At 33.6% G+C, this 22,015-nt stretch overlaps 1 protein-coding gene across 1 annotated transcript in view; it reads right to left on the bottom strand.

Annotated features, from left to right (window-relative positions):
• The window catches only part of LOC127859727 (uncharacterized), a 29,124-nt gene extending 16,982 nt beyond the window's left edge, over positions 1 to 12,142 (bottom strand). The window contains exon 1 of the mRNA XM_052397234.1: positions 11,941 to 12,142. The gene's annotated coding sequence lies outside the window, so the exon portion shown is untranslated. The remainder of the gene's footprint in view (positions 1 to 11,940) is intronic.
• Positions 12,143 to 22,015: the final 9,873 nt, after the last annotated feature.

The raw sequence follows: 22,015 nt of genomic DNA, 5'->3' as shown, positions 1-22,015 counted from the left end.
AAATTGCTAAAGAGCTAGCCTAACAGCAAGGTTGTTTGACGTGACCTTATTTCAATACACTCCTCCCCGTCTTAATGTTTCAAGGCCCCAGACGCTTCGCCCCACATGAGAATTGACTGCTATTTAAGTGGCTCCCTGAAACCATTCTACAAGTTCAGACCCATTTACTTATTCACAGTTTGTATTTGCCTGGTCCCCATTATTGTGCAAAATGCTGACAGAAATTGAAGCTTTGACCTCCAGAGCGGTAGTCAGACACTCCAACAGAGTGGCTAAAGAGCTGAGCCCAACAGCAGTCAGCAGCTGTCGGAAAGTGACCTTATTTCACTACAATGATGTACATGCAGGGCCCTTGTTTGACCGTTTTTGGGGCCAAAATTCTGCTCCCATTCCCCCTTAAAATAGTATACTTTTTTCCAAAAATAGCAATTTTAAGTGTTGAATGGTTGGTGAAAAGACCTTCTTAAATTCCCCTTTTCGCCTAAAACGACGCGAAATTCCCCCCTCTAAGGGCCCCGGCCCCAATACCGAAAAGTGTAGCAAGGGCCCTGACATGTATGAACACTAATTTACTCAATTTACACCACAAATTAACAAAAACCAATTTTAAAGATCTACTTATCGTCTTAAAACCAGTGTAGCGTTTAATTTCATGCATCATAGCACATGCACACTATTAAAAACATGCATTATGATGATGATAACAGCATATTTTGTTTGCCATTTCCTTCTACACTTTGGATTAATAACAGTTAAATCCGGTAATGTTGCGTGTCCGGTAATCTTGCGCACTCCTCAGTTTGCGAATTTCGCAGACGACGAATGGTTTTCTTTAGTGATGAAAGATGGAATTTCACAATTTTAAGAAATAACCTATTTAAAAGGTACATATTCCATGCAAAATAAAATCTGATCATTACATTTTAACACAGGTAGCGTCGTCCCAATACATTGTAAATGTATCGTAAACACTGACCTACTTACAATAAATTCGAAAGGAATCACAAATTCCCTGCCGTCTTAAGTTTTTTTCGTACTTTAATTTAAGAATTCATAAATCCAATGTGTAATTTAACACTCCATTGCACAATATCTGATCAGTTATGGTATGTTTTGGTGATTGAAAATATATCACATCACACGACATTGTCATCATTTCCCATCATTCTGTCAAACCACATTTGGTATGATCTCAGGTTTTTTTTTGGGTTGTGGGGGAAGGGGCCTTTAGCCCTTATGTGGGGGAAATTTTAAGCGGGATTTTCCACTTTGGGGAAAAATTGTGCGCGTGGGAATTTTCGCGGCGTTTCCCATTTTGGGGGATTTGTTTACTTACTCTCTCATTATTACAATACATTTGTACATGTTTGCACTATATTCATAGTTTTTTTCATAATTTATTACGTTTTGCAAGATTAAATTGAAATAGAAATGAGATATTATAATCATGAGACACATCTTTCTATTAAAAAAAAAAAAAGTAATTTTTTTTTTTCAGGGGGAATTTTTGGTTCTGAAAGGAGAAAAAAACAGCCTAGTTTGGTGGGGGAAGACGCCGATATTCGGCGTCTGTTATATAAGGTAAAAAAACCTGGATCTCCGCATGCGCAATGGCCTAGTTTTGATATTTTCTGTAAAATATAGAAGCATGATCAGGGTAAAATTAAACCTGTTATGCTTAAAAAAAAATTCCCCGCTAGAAATTAGGGATGGCAAAATTATTCGAATAATCGAATATTCGATTGAATGGTCAGCATTCGAATAATAAAAATGATATTCGCATATTCGCATTTTTTTTCCAAACGTATTTTCGCCAATATTTAATGAACTGCGAACCGCTTACTAAAAAGCAACCGAAATCACTTGGGAGTAACATGTTTGACGTGACGTTCTTCGTGTCAAACTGATAACGCGGCTCGTATCAGTGTTGATTGCGCAATGCAATATACACGCTCTAAGAAAGGCCCCGACTGTTGTTTGCCAATGGGGTGCCAATTCACGGTTTCAATTGACTGACGAATAATAAATAAGTTTTGTGATCACAGTATGTACAGCCATTAAAATGTGTGAATTACTCAAAAGTAACAGATGATATAAATTAAACAATCATCAAGGAATCATAATTCAAATCTGAAAATGCCACCAGCCCCTTCTGCAGTATGGAATGGTGTCGTATGGAATACTTTACACGGTCTGTGGATAAGAAGACCGCAAGGTGTAATGTGTGTAAACTTAGTTTTACATATGCGCTGTCTGCTACAAATATGTGGAATCATTAAAAAATAAAATTCTATGACACGATGTTTTTCATTCTATTTGTGCCCGATCACAGTATCGGTCATAGTATTAATCGACAGTAAGGGTATCACGTTTAAACGTTTAAACGATGGCGTTTCGTGTTTTGCTCAAACACGTTTACAAAAACAATAAACGTTTAAAAGACAGGCAATGTCAACATAATTCATTACATTACGATGTTGCAAAACTCTTTAAAAGCTGCTGAAAAAGACTCGTATGTGTATCACGTGCGCCAGATGGCCCTTATTCACAGTACCGTAGACATAACAATATACCTGTACGACCTAGACGTCTTGAATATTTAACCCGCATCGGCACGAAGTGCTCGGGAAAAGTTTCCCGCTATTTCTTGCATGATCATGCCCCTAATCGTCTTGAACATTCAACGCGCGTCGGCATGAAGTGCACGAGGAAAATTTCCCGCAGTTTATTCATCGGCATTCATTTTTAATTTAATGAACAGATACTCGTTTTGATGTACATCTTGTTAAGTAAAACAATAAAAACAATAAACACCGGTGTACTCTTATTGAAGAAATGTGGGTTAAATATTAATTCATCTTTGTTACAAAATATAACGGCATGTAAGTAGAAAACGCGTAACCCAATGGTTAGAAAACAACGAGAACAGTTGGTTTTAATATGACGTCATTGTGCAAATGGGTTATGAACTAAATATAACTTCCGGAAATAATCACTACTTTCAGTTTGGAAATGTGATGGAACTGATGCTTTTAAAACGGACGTATGGATACCGTTTGAACGGTGTCGTTTCGTTTATTTCATTTCGTTTAAACGTTTAGAAAAATCTGTAAACGTGATACCCTTAGTCGACAGCGATACAATTATTCGATAGCAACGTTAATAAACAGCCGCGTATTTAGCAAACGGATATAACTTACAAACCAATGGAAATTATTACATAACAAGGTAAAATCAATCCAGCCGTTTTATGCGAATATTCGAATATTCGATTGAATGAATTTGCGAACATTCGAATACCGATATTGGTATTCGATGCCATCCCTACTAGAAATCAATTAATTGAATATTGTAATGTTTCTTTTGCTACAGTCAACAGAATGCCACCACCATCATCAAAGAAACTGAAGTACAGCTATTAATCCACATTGAATATGAATTTTTTTAATAACTGATTTAAAAAAAAATAAATCTGGAATGTTTTTTGTCCCTAATTGGACACCATATGTCTACAATTTTGCCTAAATGAGGTCATTACACCAAGTGCGCAAGATTACCGGACACTGTGATAGTTTGAAAATGATGCGGGACATGTTTGTTTTGAAATCAAATCAGACAGTTCTTCCCTGAATTAATCAGATATTTTTGTATTAATAAGCACATGAACTTCTTATTTTCATAATAAATTTAGATATTATGTTGTCAATTTATAAAAGAACATGTTTTTAAACCAAATTGATCCTTAACTGCGCGAGATTACCGGACAGCATCGTATGTCATTATGATCATATTTATAATATTATGCTATTGCTATTTGGAAGCATGACCAATCTTCAATTTATTTGTTTGAAATTTAATTGCTACTCTACAGGAAATACAGATAATATTTTTAGATAAAGTTGTATTCTTCTCCATAAAAATAAATATTTTGACAAGGTTATTATTATTATTTATAACATGTATTAAACAATGATTTAGAAATTTTAGTAGCACGTACCAAAGAACAGATTTTTTATAATTATCAGCATTTTCGAAAGTCTATTATTTTGTTGGCATTATAATGCAATATAGCCATATGATGATAAAATATCTCTTTGTCCAAACGATTTTGGAGAAGTGAAAGAATGTTGATAAAAATGGTGGATACCGATCGAATCATGCGATTGTGAACGTTAATTGACGAAAATTTAATCCTGATAGCTAATTAAATAATAAACAATTGTACAAAGAAGTACCGCTATTACCTTAACTGTTATCATGCTTCTCTTTTCTGACGAATTTATCCAAAATTTGACATTTTCTTGATATAAAATAGCAAAAAACGTAAACCGGATATTTACACGTATCCTTGGTATTTCGCGCACCTGTTCGGGTACGGTAAAATACACCAGATCGTATCGGGAACGGAAAATCTGTATGCTGAACAGAGTTTCAGAATAATTATACCTTAATTTCGACATTTGAAATGTAATTCTTTCAAAGTAGTTTAAATCAAATATGGTTCAATTAACATGACAAGATCAATACTCGCAGAGTAGTTTTATAGCTGGTCTATGATAATATGTCATAGACATTCAAGTTACATAACATTAGGCGTAAAAACATTTTTTTTCCCTAAATTTGATCATATGAACTAAATATGCAAATAAGCTTTCGATCACAGTTACTTGATATTTTTTTGGTCCTTTCATAATAATATAAATAAGGACCAAACACAATTGTTCTAGTACATGTGCTTGCGATAGTTTGTGATTCGTACGATCGTATTCGTTAAATTAACTTTGAGTAGACAAACATTATATATAAGATAATGTTAAAGGGGCCTTTTCACAGATTTTGGAATGTTTTGAAGTGTGTCATTAAATGCTTTATATTGATAAATGTAAATCTTGGATATTAAAAGCACCAGAAGAAAATCAAGAATAAAAATTTAAAAAAAGATATATTTTATACTCTATATAAGTAATCCTCGTAGTTTCACAGAATATAACGACAACAACAGAACTCTCCAAATTAATAATTCGTTTCGCGTTGCAACTCTTTATTATTTTCGGGTTTTTAAATCGTCAAAAGATGCATAATTATGGCTATTTTAGATAATGTTAAATGTTTAGTATGTATTACTGTTTTCTCACACATATCATAACTAAAACGAAAATTTGGGAATCTCCAACAACTTTTTTCATTTTGTCAATTTATCCAAACGTGAAAAGGCCCCTTAAAATATATATTCGTACGACTTCTGCATGACGTATTTTTATTTAAGTGGGTAAATGTATTATAGAAATGTATTATAGAAAAGTTTTTACAAAAAGTTAAGCCGACCAACCTATCCAATTTTATGATGTCGGTAGAAACAAGTGAGTTTTATGATCGTATACATATACAGATTTGACTATTACTTTCTTACATATAAACAGTATACGGCCTATAATACAGTAGATTTGAAAATAAGTATATGATCATGGTATAATAAATCTATAGGCATTTCAAAAAGTTCGCTTATCACCGGATTTATCAAACTATGAATCTCAAAAGTATTATGCTGTTACTGAAATTCAGACATTATATAAAATAGTTTTCTCTAATAAATACTTGGCCTATGTAAGAGTTTACTATAATTCCAAAATCTAAACGGCGTTTTTTTTCAAACTTACGCAGAAATAATTCACGGGTCATATTTTTATTGGCTTATTAAACGTATTTGATATTGGAGTAATAATTAACTTTGAATAGACCTTTGATTGCAAACAATGCCGAGTATTGTAAACGAATACTTAAAATCTAGACTGTTCGTGACCTTATCTGAATTGAACGTATGACAAACTATGAATCGGCTGAAATGATTTAGATCCGAGTTGTTATTCGTCTTTTTAATGCCCTCTCGATGGTTTTTGTTTATGTTTTTATATATATTTACAGTTTACGTGATCAAATCAATAATAATATACATAACATAACATACAGATTTACCACAGGATGCACACACACTACAGAAATATATCCGAAAACAGGACATAATACATTATATTAGATTACCCCGGGAAATAAAAATTCAACACATGAGGCCTGACATAAACAATTCAAACACTGCAAGTCCCTAACACGACAGACAGAAAGCACATATTTTGCACAATTAACAGTCATGTAGCACAGAAAAGCTCGCTTTTTCGAAGGCTAACATATTAAAACACAATTTGGATAAGGCCTTCTTAAGACCTTCACCACTAAATCTTCGACAAATTACTCAATGTGCCCTGACATCACATTATCACCAGCCGATGGCCCCGACGTCGATCTGTGTAGCTTGAAGTAGTTTATAAACTAATGACATGACTCGACAATCATTAAGCAAATATATTCCAGGACCTACACACGTAGATGGCACATACCGAATATGTTTTAAACTTCACTCGATGCAGTCTTTATCCTAAAGGGATAAGAAAAAGGCCATAGGTAAACCTTGCTGCATTCAAGAAAGGTCCAAAGTCAAAGCCCAGAAAATATTAACCAATATCATTCATATGCATGGCGTCCACACTTATAAAGCATATAACTGTCATACTTTGACTCACCAACTAGACTCAGCAACATAGTTACGAGGAATTGGTTTCACACAAGACAAAAATAACACACATTAACTATTATTGATGGATTTCAGTATGACATTTGATACAGTTGATACAGTTGAACACCATAACACTTTTCACACACTTTCAGTCATGAGAGCAAACACAAATTACTATTTGGATACAATAATTCATCAGAGCAATTGATGTTTGACAATAGGGTCTTTGATAGACTTCCCCAGGGATCCTTCCTTAATCAACATCTCTTCTTTGCTTTCAACAATTACTTTCTAGGAGATGCACATAGTTGTGCTATTCTGAGTGTAGACGACATTTTTTTTGTACTCTAAAGTACATTTTCATGCATCATTTCAAAGCTTACTAGACGATCCACACAATATTGGAAAAGTAATTGTTAATGGAGTTTAACCAGAACAAGTTTGAAATCATCATAATTCACAAAGGAAGGAACTGGTCATATTTCCATATATATTGCACGGCATTCAAAGCAATATACAGCGCAAAAGGGTAACTGTAAGTAGCTATTTGAACACAAATCAACATTATAAAAAATATCAAATCAGTCTCAGATTCACCAGAAAGAATGCCAGGACACAGAACAGTTTTAAGGAGTAGCATTCAAAACGTTTTAACTTTTAACGTCCCCAAGGCTGAATACTGGCAAAATGCCAAAAATGGTCTACGGTATGAATCAAGGTATTTTCAAAATGGCTTCACTACACAATCAGAAATCTAAAAATGTATAAAAGAACTGTTATGGCAAATTTATAAAGAACGCTGAAACTGTGCAACGATGTACCGGTTAGTATTATTCTTGAATTACAGTCATGGCAAAATTGGTAAAATCTTACCTTAAGCAGCGGCAAATAAAAATTTGCGAGTAATATTGTTTTCATTCAAACGACATATATTAATTAATATAAGAAAATTATTTGCTTGGCTAACGACGAAATTGTCTTTGATCCATCGCGAGTTGGCCGATTAAAATAAAAACAAATCCCACAATACACTTTTTGGGGATGACGGGTGTTCACAATAAGCGCGAATCGTTTATTTTCTTCCTAAACGAGATGACGGTAACAATACAGCTTTGCTGCATTTGCGTTTTATAGCAAATGTCACAAAGTAAACAGTGTAATATAACTCCCCTGTGCAGTATCCGAGTTTATCTGGACAACAAAAGCAGGATGTTAAGGTAAAATAAGTTGGATTTAATGTCATTCGTGTCTGTGGTGTTCGGTCTCCAAAAATAAACACACAATTCTGTGAGACATCTTAAATTCGTCGAAATCGACAAATATGATTTTGACAGTACTAGTTAAATGAAGTATACCCCCGATAGCATATAGTAAACACATAAAGTAAAAAACTTACGTTAGGTACTTAACGGTTTAAGGCAAAGAGTAAACATGTGACTTAAAAGATATCTAGTTTGATCAAGACTACGGCTGATAAGATAATCAGATTTTAAGAACTTATCAAGTGTTTTTAGATATATTTTTTACATTTATTTCGATTTTTAAAATGTATACTTGCATCAAATCGAAATAACTTAATGAAATGTTGTTTATTTCGAGATCCAACCAAAAAAACTAAACACTTTCGTGTTATGGTAGATTAAAGGGGCCTTTTCACAGATTTTGGCATTTTTTAACTTATTCATTAAATGCTTTATATTGATAAATGTAAACATTGGACCGTAAAAGCTCCAGTAAAAAATCAAAAATAAAATTAAAAAAAGGAAAAGAACATTGCCCGGAGCAGGTTTCGAACCAGTGACCCCTGGAGTCCTGCCATTGTCCTGAAGTAAAAACGCTTTAGCCTACTGAGCTATTCCGCCGAGTACACATACTTGACGTATTTTATACCTTATATAAGCAATCTTCGTAGTTTCACAAAATTTAACGACAAAAACAGAACTCTCCAAATTATTCAATCGTTTCGCGTTGCAACGCTTTATAATTTTTAGGTTTTAAAATCGTCAAATGATGCATATAATGGCTATATTAGACCATTGTAAATGTTCAGTATTACTGTTTCCTCACAAATATCATAACTAAAACGAAAATTTGCTAATCTGAAACAACTTTTTTCAATTTTGTCAATTTACCAAAGCGTGAAAAGATCCCTTTAAGATATGGTTTCATTATAGGGGTATTCCACTACGACCCGATTCCACACGATTTATCCCGATTTGCAATATTTTGAGGTCGGGGACATTCGTAACTGAATCGGCGAAGGTCCTAACTCAGTCGTAGCTAGTCGCGGGCGAGTCGTGAGCTCCCAAAAAAATCGCAGCCAGTTTTTAAACGTGTTTAAAATTTAACCAAGACCTCCAAGACTGAATCTAATCGCAGTTGACTCGTAACAGTGTCGTAGTGCGTGCTTGGGCGTCGTAATGGAATCTTAGGTAATTCGTGACTCAATCGGGGAATCGGTGATCACGTGATCTGTCTACTAATCATTTACGACTTTGTCAAGACTCTCAAGAGTTCACCCCGATTGAGTTGCGAGCCCGCTAAGATTCTCGCGATTTAGTTACGAAACAGTTACGATTTTGTAAAGAATGATAAAGAAATAATATTTTTCCATCATGTTTTGTTGTCGAATAGCCCACAGTAAGGAGTATAGTTGCGTAGGAATTAAATCACGAATGCGGAGTACGAGTGCTTTAATAACACGAATCTATACTCCTTACTGTGGGTTATTCGACAACAAGCCATCATAGAAAAACATTATTTCTATTCTTACACGATTCTGATTGATTTGCTTCAAGCTTTTGGACGTGAACTATATTTTTCAATACTCCGCCCTTCTCAGTACAAAGTTCACTATTTAGTAACGTCATTGAATTGTACAAACATTTGACGTCGTTTTCATTCATAAATATTTTGCAAATTACGCCACTTTCATTGAGAATAACACTCATAAAAACTAAATGACGTCACATGTGTGAATTCTTCTGAAAAGCTGACATGCTATAAATGTTTTCTTAATTACGTTTCTTAACAAACAAATTCTTAGCAGGCGTGGTCATGCCACTTATCACTAAATATACAATTTGCTGTTTCATTACATTTATTCGGCGTAAGCTGTATTAAGCCAGCTTTTCACCCTGACTTGAACTTTGTAAGTGTCCAATAATACTCAAATAAAATTTCCCGCGGCTTGGTACGAATGAAAACACTTCATTTATTCCATTGGCTGATTTAAGTATAACACCAGAACATTGGAAACATATCCGCGTCTTTGTAACACTGTTTTACTGCATGAAACAATTTTATCTCTAATTAAAAGGCTCAATAGATAGAACAGTTTTACAATCAATTTTCGACATAAATACAGTTTGTGCGTTCACCTTTTATTTTCAGAGAATTACCAGCGCAAAAGCGTTTATACTAAAGGCTATGTTGTCATATTTAGTACTTACTTGCATTGCATTTCAACCCGCGAGGTTCGGATCAATGCGCGGCCATTTGTGAAAGTCAGAGTTTATATACAGTTCATCACCGGAGTTCGCAGAAGGGGTTGCGATCATTGTGTTACACCGGTCTTACTGACAATAACGTAGTGACTGTAATGCATTGCATTCCAATCCGGAAGGTATCAAGGTCAGTCTGCGGTCAGTTGCAGAAATCTTTATATAAACGCCGTCTCGTAAACTTTGTGCACTTGAAGTCTGTTTTGATCAGAAAGATACTAAATAAAGATATTCGGCGATATTATTGTGGTATGTCAATCATCGATTTTTGATATGGTTTCAACATTTGCATGATAAGGACCAATTTTTATAAAATTAATTAGAAATATTTATCCATTTAGACCAGTTTATTAAGCATGAGCACAATAATTCGCTATACTTTAATTATGCAATTAAATAAGATTCGAGTATTGCCGGCTGACCTATATGCACTCGTTTATTTTCATGTTTCTTGTGTTTTTCTATTCTGTAAATATAGATATCTGAGTAATAATATCACATAAAGCAAAATATGCCACGAAATCTGGCGCAACACCCCGTAATTGATTTGCTTATGATGTAGCTAAGAACTGCGCACAAAAAAGGCATCCGCTACTTTTTATCTCATAGAGATAACTTTTGATCGTTCATAAACATCGACCACAATCAACGCCGTATATCTTTTTTAAAGATATTTCTTGTTTTACATTTCTTTAAGAGCGGGATTTAAGCACGTGCATTTTACTGCAATATTTTCTTTATATTTCGGAACTATTTTCGAAATATTAAGCTCCGCCCATAATTTATTGCAGAATAATCCACACTTTATTTCCTTCTTTGTCTATAGAAAGCAAGTCGCGTGCCGTGTTAGAATCAATATCAGTAGATATTGTCGCCGAATTCCTGGGTGCGTTCGGTTAGGTCCTAGCTTAGTCGTGACCGATTTGCATCGTTCGTAGCACAGTCGCACTAGATTCTTACACATCGTAGTGAAGTCGCGACTCTATTCGCAAGACTTCAACCGAACCCCACGATTCGTCGTAACTCAATCGTACCATTGTCGTAACTGAATCGCAGACTGTCACGAGTCTTCCCGATTCAATAAATGTGAGAAATCGTAGCGAATCGTGGGCTTGTTTTCGTAGTGGAATAGGGCCATTAATGAAAAACCATCAATTTAAATTGAAAGCATCATATTTAGCGTTTATAAGGCGTGATAAAGGAATAATTGGATCGTTTTGTTTTGTTTTCGTTACAATATTTGACAACATTTGAAGTGCTTATATAAAGTAAAACAGTGTTACTAAATAATACATATCGGATCCGATGTGTCCATGGTTACGGCGTTAGACGTTTGATCCTAACCTCTTAGATTTGAACCCATTGCAAAGGCGGGTTGACAGAGAGGGGACGGCAACGGCGTGTACCAACCCACAAAAATGTGACACTGTTCGACTTAGTACAATCCTTTTCTTTGACACAATACTTCCGTATTAAACCATAAAATAACTCGAGAGTTTAATGTCTAAAACTAAGGACCCTTTAACAGTTCGTTTCATCAATATTAACAGCATTTCAAGCGAGTCATGACTAGATCATAACCATGAAAAAGACAATCAATAGGTTTACAGGTTTTTTTAACGAATGAAATTCTATGATGTACATTTTCTTCGATAAAATAAAAAAGCAAACTGTTAACCGTTGTTTACATCAGCATTTAAAACCTCTGTTTGAGAATTTACCATGAACAGTAATGTCGAAATGACCAAGGCGTGATGACCCATACAAGTATTAATCGCATAATAGTATTGCAACGGATCAACGCTGTCCAAAGTTTTACTTAATTATTTTGAATGAGAATCCATTTAGTACAAATAATCAATTACCTACCGTTTCAAGTCCAATGAAGGATTTAACGCACACCCGATAATTGTCTTAATGTTGCTGCATCCTTTTAACTGGCATTAAATTGTGTTACACAGCAAAGTCTTTACATGTCTTAGTCCCCGATAAGAACAGATCTTTTATTCTCAATACAATACCCCAACTCAGGTTAATTGATTAATCTCTCAGATTTCTATTTCGGTATGTAAACAAGTCAATCATTAAACACGCGTGGTAATCTTCCGCACCTTGTGCAAATGTTTACTTATTGTTTTAGGTGTATTGAAAAGGTAGGGTCAAATCTTTTCGTTTAACCAGTTTTGCACACCGTTAAAACGGAGACTTTTCAGGAATAACAACATAAACTAAATCAACAGAGCATTTTCGCGGAAGTGATACTTATATCCAGTTTATTATTTACATATTTAAAATTAAGAATGCAATTAAATATTTAAATCATGTGCGCGAATTGAGATTTGAAGTAGAGAAGTGCTTCAAGAGAGTATGCGCGATTTTGTCAAATATTTATGAATTTATTTAAAATGTGTAAAAATGTATTATACATATATATCAATGTAAATTCAAATAAAAGTTAAGAAGAACATGTGTCGAAAAAATGCGAAATAAGCCAGATATTTAATTCTGAAATCGAAAATGTCTGTACAGTCGAATCCGCCAGCATGTATATCATGCATGTACGATGTGAATCTAAATTTAGTTTTACGGATCATTTTTTTCCTGCAACGATATCTATTCATACGACACACGAACACTAACTAACAAGAAATATCTTTAAAAAAGATATACGGCGTTGATTGTGGTCGATGTTTATGAACGATCAAAAGTTATCTCTATGAGATAAAAAGTAGCGGATGCCTTTTTTCTGCGCAGTTCTTAGCTACATCATAAGCAAATCAATTACGGGGTGTTGCGCCAGATTTCGTGGCTTATTATGCTTTATGTGATATTATTAATCAGATATCTATATTTACAGAATAGAAAAACACAAGAAACATGAAAATAAACGAGTGCATATAGGTCAGCCGGCAATACTCGAATCTTATTTAATTGCATAATTATAGTATAGTGAATTATTGTGCTCATGCTTAATAAACTGGTCTAAATGGATAAATATTTCTAATTAATTTTATCAAAATTGGTCCTTATCATGCCAATGTTGAAACCATATTAAAAATCGATGATTGACATACCACAATAATATCGCCGAATATCTTTATTTAGTATCTTTCTGATCAAAACAGACTTCAAGTGCACAAAGTTTACGAGACGGCGTTTATATAAAGATTTCTGCAACTGACCGCAAACTGGCAAACTGACCTTGATACCTTGCGGATTGGAATGCAATGCATTACAGTCACTACGTTATTGTCAGTAAGACCGGTGTAACACAATGATCGCAACCCCTTCTGCGAACTCCGACGATGAACTGTATATAAACTATGACTTTCACAAATAGCCGCTTATTGACCCGAAACCTCGCGGGTTGAAATGCAATGCAAGTAAGTACTAAATATGACAACATAGCCTTTAGTATAAACGCTTTTGCGCTGGTAATTCTCTGAAAATAAAAGGTGAACGCACAAACTGTATTTATGTCGAAAATTGATTGTAAAACTGTTCTATCTATTGAGCCTTTTCATTAGAGATAAAATTGTTTCATGCAGTAAAACAGTGTTACAAAGACGCGGATATGTTTCCAATGTTCTGGTGTTATACTCAAATCAGCCAATGGAATAAATGAAGTGTATTCATTCGTAAATAGCCGCGGGAAATTTTATTTGTGTATTATTGGACCCTTACAAAGGTCAAGTCAGGGCGAAAAGCTGGCTTAATACAGCTTACGCCGAAAAAGACGAATGCCTCGGTTATTGTAGGAAAATATGTACGAAATATCTTCGTCAAAATCGGCTCGGAGTGCTAATTTGTCTTTGCTGCATTTTATGAAATTCGTCTTCAATGTATACTTTTTTTGCCTATTGTGTGTCATTGTAATATATTTTTTATCAATATAATACAATTTAACACACATACAACTCATACAACTCATACAAGCTCTCTTTAAAATACTTTCAAATTTACCGTTTATGGGTCCAAAAAATGATTACTCATAGTTGGGATCTTCCTTAAGTCTGTTTTAGATCTTAGAACTAGAATCCACGCAGATCTTCTATCACACGATTGCCATCATTACTCTCCACGTGGTGATTACTATTCCAATGTTATTGTTGTTTTGTTTGTATGATTTTAGGTATATTTGTAATTTAATTTGACTATTTTGAGTGTAAACCGTACATACAAAGTTATTTTTTTTGGTCTATAAAACAAGAACACCAACTACAACAAAATTGATTTGCATAAAATATTATAACGTTTTATACCAGAATTCGTTTCAGGTTTGAAACGAATTAAAGGGACTGTCCAATGGATTAGTTTACTGAATTTAGAAGGCTATTATTTTGAGATTAATTAATAACATTCGTTAATTTGAACCATATCCAACTCAACCTTTTGCTAATGCTGTGTCTAAAGAAATTAATAAGGTAACATGCGAAGGCGTTCCAATTTTGTACTTAAACGATTTATGAATATACGTGAAGGTTTGCCTGAATTAAACAAATAGTAACGGGCTAATGTTTACCGGGCGTATTGCACTTGTACTTAAATGCAAACCATCTCGACGACAACTATAGGGCTTGGGCTAGTGTAGTTGTAATTATGACATGATCAACTATTGAAATATAATATCCCCAAGAAAAACAATACTTGTTAAAACGGTTTTGTATTACAATGAAAGTCAGTGAGTCAAACAATGGCAAAACGGTCAATATAATGGAGTGTCAATGTTGGAATGTAAGGTCACAGGAATAAAGTAAATGCTTTGTAAATATTGAGGCATTTAAAATTACATTTAACAAGTATAGAAACATTGAGAAAAATGTAGGTATATGTATTTGTAACTGTAATGAAACATAAAATTCAATAAGCCCTCATAATAAAAACAAAGAGAAATATAAGTATTTTCAATCGTATTAAAGGTGCAATGCCATTTGAAATAATATTTTATTTAACGAAATAATTCTTAACCCAATTGAATGTTAAAGCCTCAAAGTCTATATTTAATACAGGAAGTCATTCTTGTTAACTCAAACTTCTTTTTCTTTTTATTATCAAAGTCCTTAAAATTAACAAAATTACGACGTTGTGACAAAAATACCAGATTCGAAATGGTTGCCAAATTTTTGAAAGATAATATCATAAACAATATATTCATAAACAGTTTTCAAATGTTGAAGGGATTCCCTTCAGTATATGAATGTTATTCAAGAATATAAAACATTTAGTCAACTAAAACAGTGTAATTCATGACAAATTGTTTCGAGTTAAAGCATTTAATTTATTCTGATATTCAAGCAAATTGTTCATCACTATTAAGGACCACTGGGAAAAAATCAGAATCGTTGAATCGTGACAACGATTTGATATTTCATGACTAAGTTACGATATCTCGTGTCCGTGAGATAATATCTCGTGCCCGCTACTTTATCGTGACTTCTTGTCTCTTGTTCTTGATTAAATAGCGCGTGTCTGCGATGTAATATCTTGTGTGCATGACTTAAAATCTAGAGTCCGTTACTAAAAACTTCGTGTCTGAGATTCAATATCTGGTTCTTCGGGTATAGCAAATCATTTTTGTGACTTATCATCGCGTGTTCCTGCATTACTATCTCATGTATGCAACGTATGTGCGACTTAATATCCCTTACTCGCGACTTACTATCTCGTTTTTGAGACCTATTTTCTTGCGTCAGCAACGTAATATCTCTTTTTCGCGACTTAATCGTGACTTCTTGTGTCTTGTTCGCGATTTAATAGCTCGTGTCTGCGACGTAATATCTCGTGTGCAAGACTTTAAATCTAGAGTCCGTTACGGAACACTTCGTGTCCGAGAGTCAATATCTGGCTCTCCGGGTATAGCATATCGTTTTTGTGACTTATCATCGCGTGTTCCTGCTTTACAATTTCATGTATGCAACTTATGTGCGACTTAATATCCCGTAGCCGCGACTTATTATCTCGTTTTGAGACCTACATTTTTGCGCCAGCAACGTAATATCTTGTGTACGCGACTTAATTTTTCGCGTATGCGACTTTATATTTCGAGTCCGTGACTCTCGTGTCTCTTAATAATCTTTTCGTGGTTACTCGTAAACCTCCAAAAAACCTCCTTTTAAATATCATACAATATTCAGCACCAAATTAGAAGAAATACCATCTTTTAATGACCAGATCAGATGCAGCGCTTGTGTTTTATACCCGTGTGTGATAAATTAATAACAAATTGACATACCGTGCGATCGTTTACACAGTGATCAACAAATTAGGCGATAAGGTTTCTGTTTTGAATAAATACATATTGAGATCTGCATATCAATTGTAACATAAATCATTTGGGTTTTGTTCAATAACCAATTCATTCCATTTGGTGTAAGCGTGTATTAAATTCATATTTTGCGCAATTATTAGAAGATTTGCGATAAAAGGCCGCGATAAAAAAATGACGCCAAAGTCACAGATGAAATATTTTAAATCAGATAACATTTAAACATATTGATAAAAATTATATTGTTTGACCTTCTTTTGTAATTAGTGATGTTCATAAAATACCTCAAGGCCATAGCAAATGTGTCACTTGCTCGACGTTTTTGAGCCCTACAAATTATGAGCAAGCGACCTTAATAAAAATAAAAGTATTTGTATTACATCGTTGACTGAAAGGGGCCTTTTCACAGATTTTGGCATGTTATGAAGTTTGTCATTAAATACTTTATATTGATAAATGTTAACATTAAATATAAAAAGCTCCAGTAAAAAATTAAGAATACAATTTAAAAAAAGAAAAAAAGGTAACCCTCAGCAGGGCTCGAACCACTCACCCCTGGAGTCCTGGGATAAAAAGTCTCCCACATAGACCACTCGGTCATCCTTCCGGACACAATGATGGGTGTATTTTATACTTCATAGTCCAATCCTCGTAGTTTCACAAAATATAACGACAACAACAGGACTCTCCAAATTATTAATTCGTTTCGCGTTGCAACGCTCTATAATTTTCGTGTTTTTAAATCGTCAAAAGATGAATATAATGGCTATTTTTGAGCATGGTAAATGTTCAGTGTTACTGTTTCCTCACAAATATCATAACTATAACAAAAATTTGCGTATCTGAAACAACTTTTTTCAATTTTGTCAATTTACCCAAACGTGAAAAGGCCCCTTTAATCAAAGGCGAGAAAACGGCGCAAAATAAAAAAATATTTTTTTCCATTTTCATTGAACATTTCTGCCATGATTTCTGCCTAACATACTCAAATTTAGCTTGTCCTTGACTAAACATGACTTGTTCCACTTTATAGCTACTATTGTCAGTTATGCATGGCACAATAAGGTCCATGTATATTATTGTTGAACAGTTGTACCACTATATCAGTTTGTTTCGGCCTTAGGTATGATTTTATACCGCCACTATTTATCTCATTATGTCTTGCATAATTTGCCCTTTCACAACATTTCATAACATACAATTATGAAAATAATTTACTTTAAAGGGGCATTTTCACGTTTTGGTAAATTGACAAAATTTTAAAAAGTTGTTTCAGATTTGCATATTTTTGATTTTGTTATTGTAATTGTGAGGAAACAGTAATATTGAAGATTTACCATGCTTTAATATAGCCATTAAATGCATCTTTTGACGATTTAAAAACCTGCAAATTATAAAGCGTTGCAACGCAAAACGATTGAATAATTTGGAGAGCTCTGTTGTTGTCGCTATATTGTGTGGAACTACGTCGATTGCTTATAAATAGTATAAAATACGTGTGCCATTGTATGCGGAAGAATGGTCGAGGGATCTAAGTCGGAGACTTTTTACGCCAGGACTCCAGGGGTCAGTGGTTCGAGCCTTGTTAAGGGTTACTTTTTATATTTTATTCTTGATTTTTTACTGGCGCTTTTTAGAGCAAATGTTTACATTCATCAAAAGAAAGCATTTAATGAAAAACTTCAAAACATGCCAAAATCTGTGAAAAGGCCCCTTTAAGGTAATATAGAAAATACATTACTTAAATACACAAGTAATACAACCTTCTAAGAGATGTGCAAATACAGATTAAACTTATGTCTTATTGTGTCAAATATATATGCACCTATGCGGAACAACTCCCATCGCGGTTGGATTTGTAATTTAAAAAATCGTTTTGAAACATGTAAAGCGACTTCGAAAGGCAACTTACTTTTGGTGTTACAAACAGTATATTGTTAATGTTTTAGAAAATAATTCCTTATTCGGACAGAATTTGAGGACATGTAAAAGGTTCTTATTTACAGACGTTATTAGATGCACGCATACTTTTTAAGTTAACTGCATTTTTCGCACGATACTTTCATAATTTTCTCTTTACAAAAAACAACAACAAACGACAGCATATTGCTAGGTACACGTCCCAATAAACAACACAAAAGAAAGTAACTATTCACTCTTCACTTAAAGAATTATTTTTAATATAAATGCCATACTCGCAGTCTCTTAGAAGTACAAACGGATTCTTCACATTAAAAACACGTAAACCGCCAAGCATATGCTATGTTACATACGATTACATTCATGAATAATTTAGAAGTTGTTTTATAACTATCAATTATTACTCACCTTAATTGTTCTCCGGACCATTCACAGACAGTTGCTATATAACTTATTCCTTTTATCATTGAATTATAAACAAATATGTCATTAAAAGTTCCCTTGACTCGTCTCTGAATACCTATAAGGGCACAACAATTGATGAGTTTTTCAATGGACAAAATAAATTGTGCGAGCGAAATAATTGATTCCTATTTCGCTTTATCAGAACAGAACAGAACAGAACATAATTGTATTACACATAAACTTTACATTTTCTAGTGTTAAACAAAATGGTAATAAAAATACATGAATATGGTAAGTCGTGTTTTTTTCTTACCGAACTATCATAATTTGGTAATGGATGAACTTTACATATATTTAAGACAAACATGATAACAGTGTATCTTGCTATATATGGAACTGCTTTAATATGTTGTTGTATCAATAAAATAAATTAATATCATTTTAAAGAACAAAAAATAATACAATTTGAACAGTAAAATGTTAGTAGTACAACTACATCAGCAAACAATAGTAATACACCATGGTCAATAAAATAAATCACTGTTTTTTTAAAAGACAAAAATAATACATTTTGAATCACCGTTAAATGTAAGTAGTACACAGAATACCGAATTTTATTTATACTTAATGTTAATGCAACAACTACATCAGCATAAACTAGTTACACAACATGGTCAATAAAATAAATCAATATCTTTTTAAAGAACACAAAATAATACAATTTGAATCACAGTTAAATGTTAGTAGTATACTGAATACCGAATTTTATTTATACCTAATGTTAATGCAACAACTACATCAGCATACACTAGTTACACAACATGGTTAAATGCAGCCTTTCACTTTATGGCATTGTATCATAATGTATTCAGTCTGCAGTTATATATATAACACAATTATACATTACTATGAGTATAAAATTGGCGAATAGTTAGTGCCTCGGATATGAACTTGCCTAACTTGAACCTTTCACTTTTACTTTGTGGTTAATAACTATGTAAGTATGAACATGCTAGGTCTGACTCTATAATAAGTTTTAATGTATTTTCAGGTCGGACCTCAAAGACCTCGTGAAGAGGCCGGTAGGACCTGTAAATAAACTCTGATTAAAAAACAAAAACAAAACAGATTTGAAAACATAGGCATGCAGTTGGTGTTTACAGATGCAGTAAAGGTGTTTAAAGTTTAAATAAGATGAAAAAAGTTTTCCTTTACAGACATTTATTTTTTTATAACTTGTTATCTATGGAAGAGCGCCATGAAATGTAAGTGGTTTCAGGCAAGTAGAAATTGGGTTGGTTAAAAACAAAGTGTCATAAAATACAAAATAGTATCATGTAAGTAATATTTTAAACTTAGTTTTTATAGACTCATTATATACAGCAAACTACCAAGAAATAGATAGATTTACCGTTTACTTTTTGAAATGAAAATAAAAATGCAACATGCATGGTTCGTATTTTCAGCAGTAAATCACCAAATTTAGCCATAACGTTGTTTTAATTAAAAAAAATTGAAGAATGTATATAAAAATTGCAACATATTTAACAATACACATATCTTATATCATATCATATCGTATTAAATCAAATTACGTTAGAAAAGAAATAAAACGCGTCGCAAAAAAGTATACGTCGTCGGCAGGATTCGAACCTGCGCGGGAATATCCAAAAAGATTTCTAGTCTATCGCCTAAACCACCAGGCTACGGCACCTAATATTAGACTCTTTAAACTTCGAAGAAATCGCGGGAAATCATAAGGAGTGCGCTACCTTAATTAAGAGGGCAATGGCTTTAACTACTTCGTTATATGTTATTTAGTTATCAAGGTCACCTAACACATTTTCGGAATTTTCGAAGTCATGGTTCGAATTAAATTCTTCTGCATTGGCGTTATGAGAAAGATTTTCGTCCGAAAACATTTGCTGAAAATGAGTTTTAAAGTCATTAAGCGACGTTTTACTATTGTAACTAGGTGTATTCTGCGACCTAAAGTACCTCCAAAATTCCTTGGGTTTTTTCAGTTAAAGGTCTTGTTTACAGCGTTTAAGATTGTATGCCTTACGTTTATTTTTCGGCGTAAGCTGCATAAGCCAGCTTTTCACCTTAGCCTGACCTTTGTAAGTGTCCAATAAAATTCCAATAAAATTTCCCGCGGCTAGGTACGAATGAATACACTTCATTTATTCCATTGGCTGATTTGAGTATACCACCAGAACATTGGAAACATATCCGCGTTTTTGTAACACTGTTTTACTGTATGAAACAATTTTATCTCGAATGAAAAGGCTTAATAGATGGAACAGTTTTACACTCAATTCTCGACATCAATACAGTTTGTGCGTACACCTTTTATTTTCAGAGTATTACCAGCGCAAGAGCGTTTATACTTAAAAGGCTATGTTCTCATATTTAGTACTTACTTCCTTATTCCTGTCAACATGTTAACATGTAAAAGTATAAAGAGCAATGGAAGCGAGGCCTCACTTTAAAGCATTGCATTTCAACCCGCGAGGTATATCGGGTCAATTCGCGGACATTCAGAGTTTATATACAGGTCATCACCGGAGTTGGCGGCCAGTAAAATAATCGTTATATAATAAAGACGCTATCCGTAAACTAGGTGACCTGGAATTTTCTTTAGACCAGAAATATGTTAAATGAAGATATTCAGCAATATAATTATGGTATGTAAATAATAGATTCTTAATGTGTTTTCAACAATACAATGATAAATATTATTGTTGATAAATTTAACAATAATTATTCGTCCATATTGCCTAATGTACTAAAGTGATATTATGAGCATGTAACAGTTTATAGGTGTCTATCGCAACCGTTGATTATTTTTGATGTTTCTACTTCATATACACTTATATTAATTAATGCAGCATCATCATACTAAAACAATATACCAGAAAGAGAAAAATAATGCATTTGAATATCAACCGTACTTTCGTTTGACAACTGATCATGCGTTTACGAGTTGAACCTAAATTTAGTTTTAGTGCAGATTTGTTCATACGACACAAAGACACGAAATTGTTTTACGGATCATTTCAGCTTACAGGACTGGGTGGGTCACGTAAGAATATCGAATATAAAATATATTTTTATAAACAACTGGTAGCAAGGTGAGTTGCAGATAATTAATCAGTAACCACATTTTAACTAACTATTTTGACCTGTTAATTCTTTTCAGCTCAATTCAACAGTGCAAAATGCCCATAATATCACTTTAAGCATTAGCACGATGATAATTGATACTGTTAATAATCGAATCAAATAGCAATGCCCGACAAACCACTAAAACAGGTTTGTTCGAAGAACGCGCCTATAAATACGGATACTTCT

The sequence above is a fragment of the Dreissena polymorpha genome, chromosome 15, assembly GCF_020536995.1.
Source record: "Dreissena polymorpha isolate Duluth1 chromosome 15, UMN_Dpol_1.0, whole genome shotgun sequence".
Taxonomy (NCBI): domain Eukaryota; kingdom Metazoa; phylum Mollusca; class Bivalvia; order Myida; family Dreissenidae; genus Dreissena; species Dreissena polymorpha.
Note: the sequence above shows the minus strand (reverse complement) of the source record. Positions and strands in the feature narration are given on the sequence as shown.